Here is a 7,817-nt window from a genome sequence, read left to right as displayed (position 1 = left end):
TTCCTCTCATCCAACATCACTCAAACTGGGAAATGCTTTAATGTATTTTCTTAAGCCTAATGAACTTTTTTGAGTCAATATGTTTTGATATTCAGCTCTGCAGGAGACAGGGTCTACTTATTGTATCCATAGGAAAATAGCAGAACAGTCTTTATCCTTTAGAATTGCCTTTGTTTCCATTTCTATAGTTTCTTTCCATGGAGGATCTCAAGGTGCTTTACACATTGTGGAAAACTTACATAAATAGATCAATTTGCTAAAAGCCATTTAGCAAATCAATGGCTGGATGGGATACAGAATTCAGGCTTGTGGATGCCCATTCAGGAAAAGCATATAGAGGAGCAATTATGAAGAAGGAAAACACAATGCTAATTCCTTTCAAGGTTAATGATGAAATGGCTACCTCTGAACTCTACTTTTCAGGTAATACAAGTCAGACACTGCCAGACCCTGCTGTTTCAGAAGAGAAGAGGGTGATAAATTAAAGAGCAACAGGTCTCAACAGAACCAGATGACAAGTATCCAAAGTCTTGAAGAGATTTAAGAGTGATTTTGATGTGTTATAAATGTAATCTCTATGAAAATCAGTTACAAAGCGCTAGGTCACAGATGTCATCCCTGCCTTTATAAAAAGGCATTAGTGGTGAATCTGGCTTATTCCAGTATTGTGCAAAATAGCTGAAACAATAATCTGATATGGGATGGGTAAACAACCATTAATTCAGCAAAGAAAAGCCCAGGTTCCTAGAATGATTTCTGCATGTCAATAGTGACTGGAAATAACCCATTGACAGGCCATTTGACGTTTGGAAAAGCCTTTGACAAGGTCCCTTTCACCACCATGCTCAATTATGTGGAGACATACAGTATAAAGTTCTGCCATAGATTAAAATCTTGCTAGGAACAGAAAAGAAAGAGCAAGAGCAGATTATCTGCATGGCAAAAGATTTAGGCACCTGTCGATCCTCTGGATTATGGTGTACGCGTAAGAGGTCTAATCAGATGCCTGATGAATTCACTTGTGGCTGACAAGTCCAATTCGAGTGACACAGCTCGTTACAAGTTTCCTAGTCCCATGTGTTGTCTGAGTTGGAGCCCAAGTTTACAGCATGCTGCTTTCTTCTTCCTCACTTTGCTTCCATCCTCTCGATCAAAGCTGCTTCATGTTGGACTGCACGCAGTGCCAGATGTTCCCTCCAGATAAGGTTGGGCTCCTCCCAGTTTTCTACGTTGATGTCGAATGACTTCATATCATTTTTTTCACACTTTGCAATACAGCCATAGAGGTTGATCCCACTTTCTAGACCCATCTTGAACCATATTCTGGGGGATATGGTCTCCTCCTTTCCTCCAGACATGGTGGAGCCATAGCAACCTCTTTTTGATGGTGGTTTCTAAGTGTGTCAGTCCTGCGTGCTCCAGCACCTGTGCATTTGGTATTCTGTCTTCCAGCTTTATTTTCAGGATCTTACACAGGCATCTTATGTAGAAACTGCTCAGTCTCCTGATGTGCCTAGCATATGTAGTCTATGTTTTTGGACCATAAAGCAAAAATGACAGCACGCAAGTCTCGTAGATGCTCATCTTCACTTTAATTGATAGTTTTCTGTTATTCCATGGACATTTCTGTAATAACCCGAAAGTCTCCAATTCTGTTAGTTCAGTCTAAAGGTCTGCTGATCATAGAACCCAAGTAGCAAAAGCTGTTGATAACACCATTTACCCTCCACAGCGATGTCAGGTATTGTTTCTTCTACCCCTTGGTACTCACAGTCTTCTTGAGACTAATTATCAACTTGAAGCTCTTGCATGACTCAGAAAATCTACCCAAGCGATTTTGAAGGCAAGATTCACTGTAGACAACCAAAGCTGCATCACCCGCAAACAGCAAATCTCTCAGGACCAGTTCTTTCACCAGGATGGAACCACAGACCCTGATCCAACAACACCCTTGAGCATGTGAACAAGACCCAAAAGGCCAAGTTAAACCGAATCAGGACTTCAGACTAGCACTGGTTACTGTATTCATGAACTGTAGGGACACTGAGCGAGCGGACAAAAATTGCAGATGACCCAAACACTCTTGTGGTCAGACAAAACTAGAAAAAATGTATGGAAATCCCAAACAAAAATAGAAGAATGGATAGCTCATCAGCAGAAACATTTCCTTGTTGACAACATATTTTGGAAGGCATAATACAGGTACACAGTGCTGGGCTCTAATTAGCTGTAGCCAGATTTACTTAACTGTAACAAAATGCCAAGATGTATAAAGAATGCAATACTGTAAACAGTACAGTGTCATTATGTAAATCATTGGCATGGCTCGGCCTTAAGTTATGAGGTCACTTCCAGTTGCTGTTCTCTCAAGAACAAGATAGGAGACACAGATGGGGCCCAAATAATGGCAGTATACATTTCTAGGGGTGTGAACCCTCCCCCCATCCGTCACCTCTGATGGAAAGACTGAAAATATGGCGATTGGAAAGTTCAGAGAAAAGAAAAATAAGAATGGACCCCCTCCACTGAAGGGTATTCAGATAGCAAATTGAATCCCTTATTTATCATTTTTCATAATATAAGGACAAGGGGCAAAACATAAGCAGTGAAAAGTAGCCTACTTAAATGTTAAAAATAAGTCTTGATTTTTGTTTGTTTCTTTGTTTTGGGTTTGTTTTCTTGGGGTTTTTTTGCATAATGCATAATTGCCTTGCATTTATTTTATTTTATTTTTTTTGTAGCAAGAAAATATCAAATCCAAGCATTTGGAAGGATTAAAAAATGAATGAGGCATCAACGTGATTAATGAAAACACCCACAGTTGCATTAAATAGAACAGAAAAGAGATATAAACACTTATGCTACCAGACAGTCAAGTACTACAGAGCAGTACTCTCTGTACACAGAGAGAGAGAGGAAAAGGGGTTTTTTAATAGTTTGAAAGTGCCTGGATACTACTATAAATCCATTGTACTCTACGTATACATATAAGTGTTTGGCTAGGTTGATAAGTAGAAGGGTATTAAAAGAAACCTTTATTCCCCATTATCAGCCTTCTTGCACATTGGTTCAAAACATCCTGTACCTATTAAAGAGAGGACACTGAATTAGGACAAGCGTCTAGGCCAACATACCAGTTCCAGTATCCTATCTAGCTGTGTCCCTTCCCTAGTGCTGGCTGCAAGACTAGAGACTGAAGACACAATTTAGCCCAGCAAATGTTGGTTGAAAAGCCAATGCAGCACATGTCACACATATGTATATACTCACAGATACTTATGCTGAAGCATGTAACTGGTTCCATCAACCTCAATGGCATTTAAGCACATCTCATAATTCAGTACTTGCATCACTGCTTTGCTGAATTGCACCTTCAAAGCCTGATCCTAAAAGAAGCTCCACGCATACCCTTGAAACCATGTGAAATTAGAAGCCTCTCTCTATAAATTCCCAGATTTGGACATTATTCCATGTCCTACCATTACGAATGCCAAGGGGCCATTCAAAGACAACTTCCCTTCCAGGAGTTCAGAGAAGGCTGTTGTCAGAATAGCAGATGCTTTGGAAAAGCAAGATGTTTGTTTGTTTGTTTTTATCACCAAATTTAATTGTTTGTTTCCCTGACTGTAATGAAATAAGAAGATAATGAGTTCTTCATTGTTCACTAATTGTATACTAAAGACGAGACACAGTCAGCCAACTGTAAATTGCTGCTTTACTGTAATGTTTGGATATTTCAGAGCAAATAGTCACAAATACATCTGTTCCCACATAAAGCAAAATGTTTTTGTTATGAAAATAAGCGGATGTAGGGAGCAATAAAAAAAATAACCATGATGACTTCTGTTGATTAGAATTTGGTGTATTGTTTGACATCTCAGAAGCACTCGTGTGCTACAGCACATCAAACTCAGCCGATATTACAGGAACCTCTCTCACTGTATGGTATTTAGAATTGCAGACTTGGAGTTGATATTCACAATTAATATAAATCCTGAGATCTAAGTAACACTGCAATGCAAAATGACAAAACCTGTTAAAACTCAAACTTATCTTTGGTTGCTTCTAAAAATCAAGATGCCCAAGGTGAGTGAAGGAGCAAAGGTGTGCTTACTTTAAATTCCCCAGCATGTATTTGGTCTCACTGGGTGCATCTATTAATGATGCACCCAGTGCACCATAAGGAACATCTATTAATGTTCATTCATGTGCCTTAGTTACTGAGTATTTACTTACTACTTGCTTAATGAAGTAATAACTAAATGAGCAGTAACTAGAGTTACTGCACAGTAGCGCCGGCGTACGTTTTTGTTTGTGACACTTACTGCGCATTAGCCTAATAACACTGTGCAGTAGGCTATTAGCACGGGTTTTAACCTCCCATCTACTGCTCAGTGTTATTAGGCTAATACACCCACTCTCTCATTTGCCTTGTCTAAAGCACAGGCCTGAGTCCTGATATCCAGATGGAAACTCCCCAAAAGAAACAAGGAGACCCCAGCCCACTGAAGTCAAAGGGAGCTGTGCCGTTGACTTTGATTGGATCAGAGTTCCACGCAAGAGATATTAGAGATGGAAAATTACTATTTGAACATTCAATCCATCCATTGTACAAGTCAGTGGACATTGACAAAAACTTCACACAGGATCTGATCCAAACCCTCTAGAAATGAAGGGAAGGATTAAATGAATGGAGGGCAACAAAAATGGTTCGAGGGCTGAGGCACATGACTGATGAGGAGAGGCTGGGGGAACTGGTCTTATTTAATCTAAAGAAGAGAAGACTGAGCGGGATTTAACAGCAGCCTTCAACTCCCTGAAAGTGCGGGGTGGGGGGGTCAAAAGAAGGTGGAGCTGGGCTGTTCCCAGCGGGGGCAGATGACAGAACAAGGAGCAATGGGCTCAAGTTGCAGCAAGGGAAGTTTAGGTTGGCAATTAGGAAAAACTATCTCACCAGGAGGGTAGTAAAACACTGGAACAGGTTACCCAGAGAGGCGGTAGACTCTCTGTCCCTGGAGATTTTTAAGACAAAGCCTTGTCTGGGATGATGGAGTTGGGGCTGGTCCTGCTTGGAGCAGGGGTTTGGACTAGATGTGACCTCCTGAGGTCCCTCCAACCCTCCTTGTCTGTGATTCTATGATGCTGAGTGGCTACAGAGGACCTAAGTTCAGACATAAGATGCACTTAGCACACTTCAGGATTCGACCCTTCACTCCCCTATCATTCATTTTCCTCTTCAGTACAATATTTATTATACAGAAGAGCACATGCGACTTAGTTCATCATGTTGGTAAAGTCTTCTGAATACCTGGCCTAGATGGAGTACTTGAAGTGTAAATGATTATTTATCATCTCTTACCATTTCACTTCCTGCAGTATTTTCTCTTCCCATCTCTCTCATCCATTAATTCTTTTACCTGTTGTTTGCCAGAAAAAATCAGAACTAAGTTTGCTAACAGCAAATGCTGCTTGTGTGTCTTTGTGAGTATTTAAAAATTGCTTTTTATTCTGTAGGAGTCATAGGTATTAGTTCCAGATGACTGTATTCATATTTCTTTAGTGTCATATCTTCTTGTATGCTGCTTGTATTCATCATGTCACTTTATATTACATGACATCATGTAACAAGGTGAGCGACCCAAGCTAACATCTGGCAGTGCTCAAAGTGGAATTGCCAGCCACTTAATTAATGAGCTACACCAGGCCATTCATTCCTACACTTTGGTTTGTACTCTGCTTGCACTTTTGAGCTTGTTTCTGCTAGCAGGTCATTTGAAACCAGCAATTTAATGTTGGGGGCTGCCTTCTGGGGATCATTAATTATAATGTATGCCTACAAAACAGGTGTAATAAGAGAAAAAGGAAGGATGATGCATCAGGGGTATACTTGGTAGCCGTGTTGGTCTGAGACAAAAAGACATACAAAAAACTAGAACTCTTGGTTCCAAAATTATACCTTTTATTAGACCAACTGAAAAATGGTAAGACAATTGTCTTTTTCTGCAAGCTTTCAGGATCAAAGTCCCTTCGTCAGGCTGTGGGAAAAGTGTAGATGGTACAAGATTTATTTCCTACCTATGGGGACTTTTTACCATCTTGTACCATCTACACTTTTCCCAGAGCCTGACAAAGGGACTTTGATCCCGAAAGTTTGCAGAAAAGGACTATTTTCTTGCCATTGTCCAGTTGTTCTAATAAAAGGTATCATTTTGGAACCAAGAGTTCTAGTTTTTTGTATGTCAGTATGATGCATATCACTCAGTAATAGCTGTGAATAGGTTGGCTCAGTTCAAATGTATCTTTTTTCCCCCCTGTCTTCATATGAATGCACTGCATGTTCTAGCTAGCTAAACTTTAAGGGTGGGATTCTTTCTACTTTGCATTTGGGATAGGTTTAAAACCCATGTCAATTGTACACAAAATGTTACTACCACTGTGGATGGATTTGGTAATAACTTACACTCTTTTTGAACTCATACTCCTAAGGTGTGGAGTGGAATACTAGGCCCACTGCTTTTACAATCAGTCTACTTACTTTCTATCATTTATCTACCATTCATGGCTAACTATAATGGCCAGATACCCACTGAAGAAAATTATGGATAGATTCAGAGGAGATGAATGCAGCTGGCTTCAATGGACAGCACTACAACCTGTAGTTGTGTATTGGAGAAAAAGTACAGGGGCGCCAGACTGGAGAATGTCCTTTTGGAGAATGTCCTGAAACAACTACCAAGAGCCTATTTTGGATGACCTAAATATTGCTTCTGCACTTTAGCTGGGTAATTCAGCGTTGGTGACAAGGTGCACTTTGGTTGTTCATGAGGCATAATGGACTTCTGCCCCCAGTATATAAAGACGTCGGCATCTGCTGAAATATAAAAAAGTTTGTTGCAAGGGGAACCAGAGAGGATGGGATTAGAGCTAAATTAAAGGTGGTTTGAAGCTCTGCAAACATCCTAGCTAATTTTCTGCTCATTTTCTCCTTCTGAAAGCACAGATCTTCAGTGAATTGGGCCCCCTGCTGATGGACCACCTAGGGAACTTCTTCCTACAACAACAAAATGAAGAAAACTCATCTTAACAGACGCTTTTAATTTTTCCATGCAAGGTAAAAAAAAAATTGCAGTGATTGAAAAATTGTGTAACAAAGTTCCTAATTTTTTTTTCCCTTCCCTCTGGGATTGTCTTGCATTGTGTAGTTCACCAGGTGCTACCTGGACACTGGAGATGAGTCTATCAAATGATAATGTAACTTCTGACTTCATTTATTAAACTTCAAAAGACCATCCCTGAAGTGTAAATAGAAAAATCACTATCTCTGGATGCTGACAAGGATAATTGCAGCTATGGTTACTACAAAGGCAGCCCAAATGTTTTGCAAAAAGAAAATGTGAGGCAGGCTTTTCTCAGTAGATAAACATCCTGTTGTAGTTCTGAGTGAGCGGAGAGATAAAGCAAACAATGTGAGTGGTTAGTAAATAATGTTGCTTATCGCTTGGCTAGCGAGTAGGAAAGGCTGAGAATTATGCAATCAAATCAAAATGTGGGGGTGAACCCTAATCAAGGAGTATAGCTATGCCCTGACTTATCTTTTGTGCCTGTTGGTTCATCCACAGTGGGAACTGCAGTTAGAATGACTTGGTAAATTAACTCTCTACATTTCTCAACTCATAAATACGTGTGCCTTGTTTAACATTCCCTCCCTGACTCCCCGTGGGTATAATTGCTGCAACCAGCCTTTGTGCCTAGTATTTATTATGTTGTGTTCGAGTGCAGAGCTCTCCGGTTGCGAATATTTTCTATCATTTCAGCAG

Source organism: Alligator sinensis, unplaced genomic scaffold (genome assembly GCF_000455745.1).
Source record: "Alligator sinensis unplaced genomic scaffold, ASM45574v1 scaffold510_1, whole genome shotgun sequence".
Lineage (NCBI taxonomy): Eukaryota > Metazoa > Chordata > Crocodylia > Alligatoridae > Alligator > Alligator sinensis.
The sequence above is the reverse complement of the archived record's forward strand: the minus strand, read 5'-3'. Positions refer to the sequence as shown.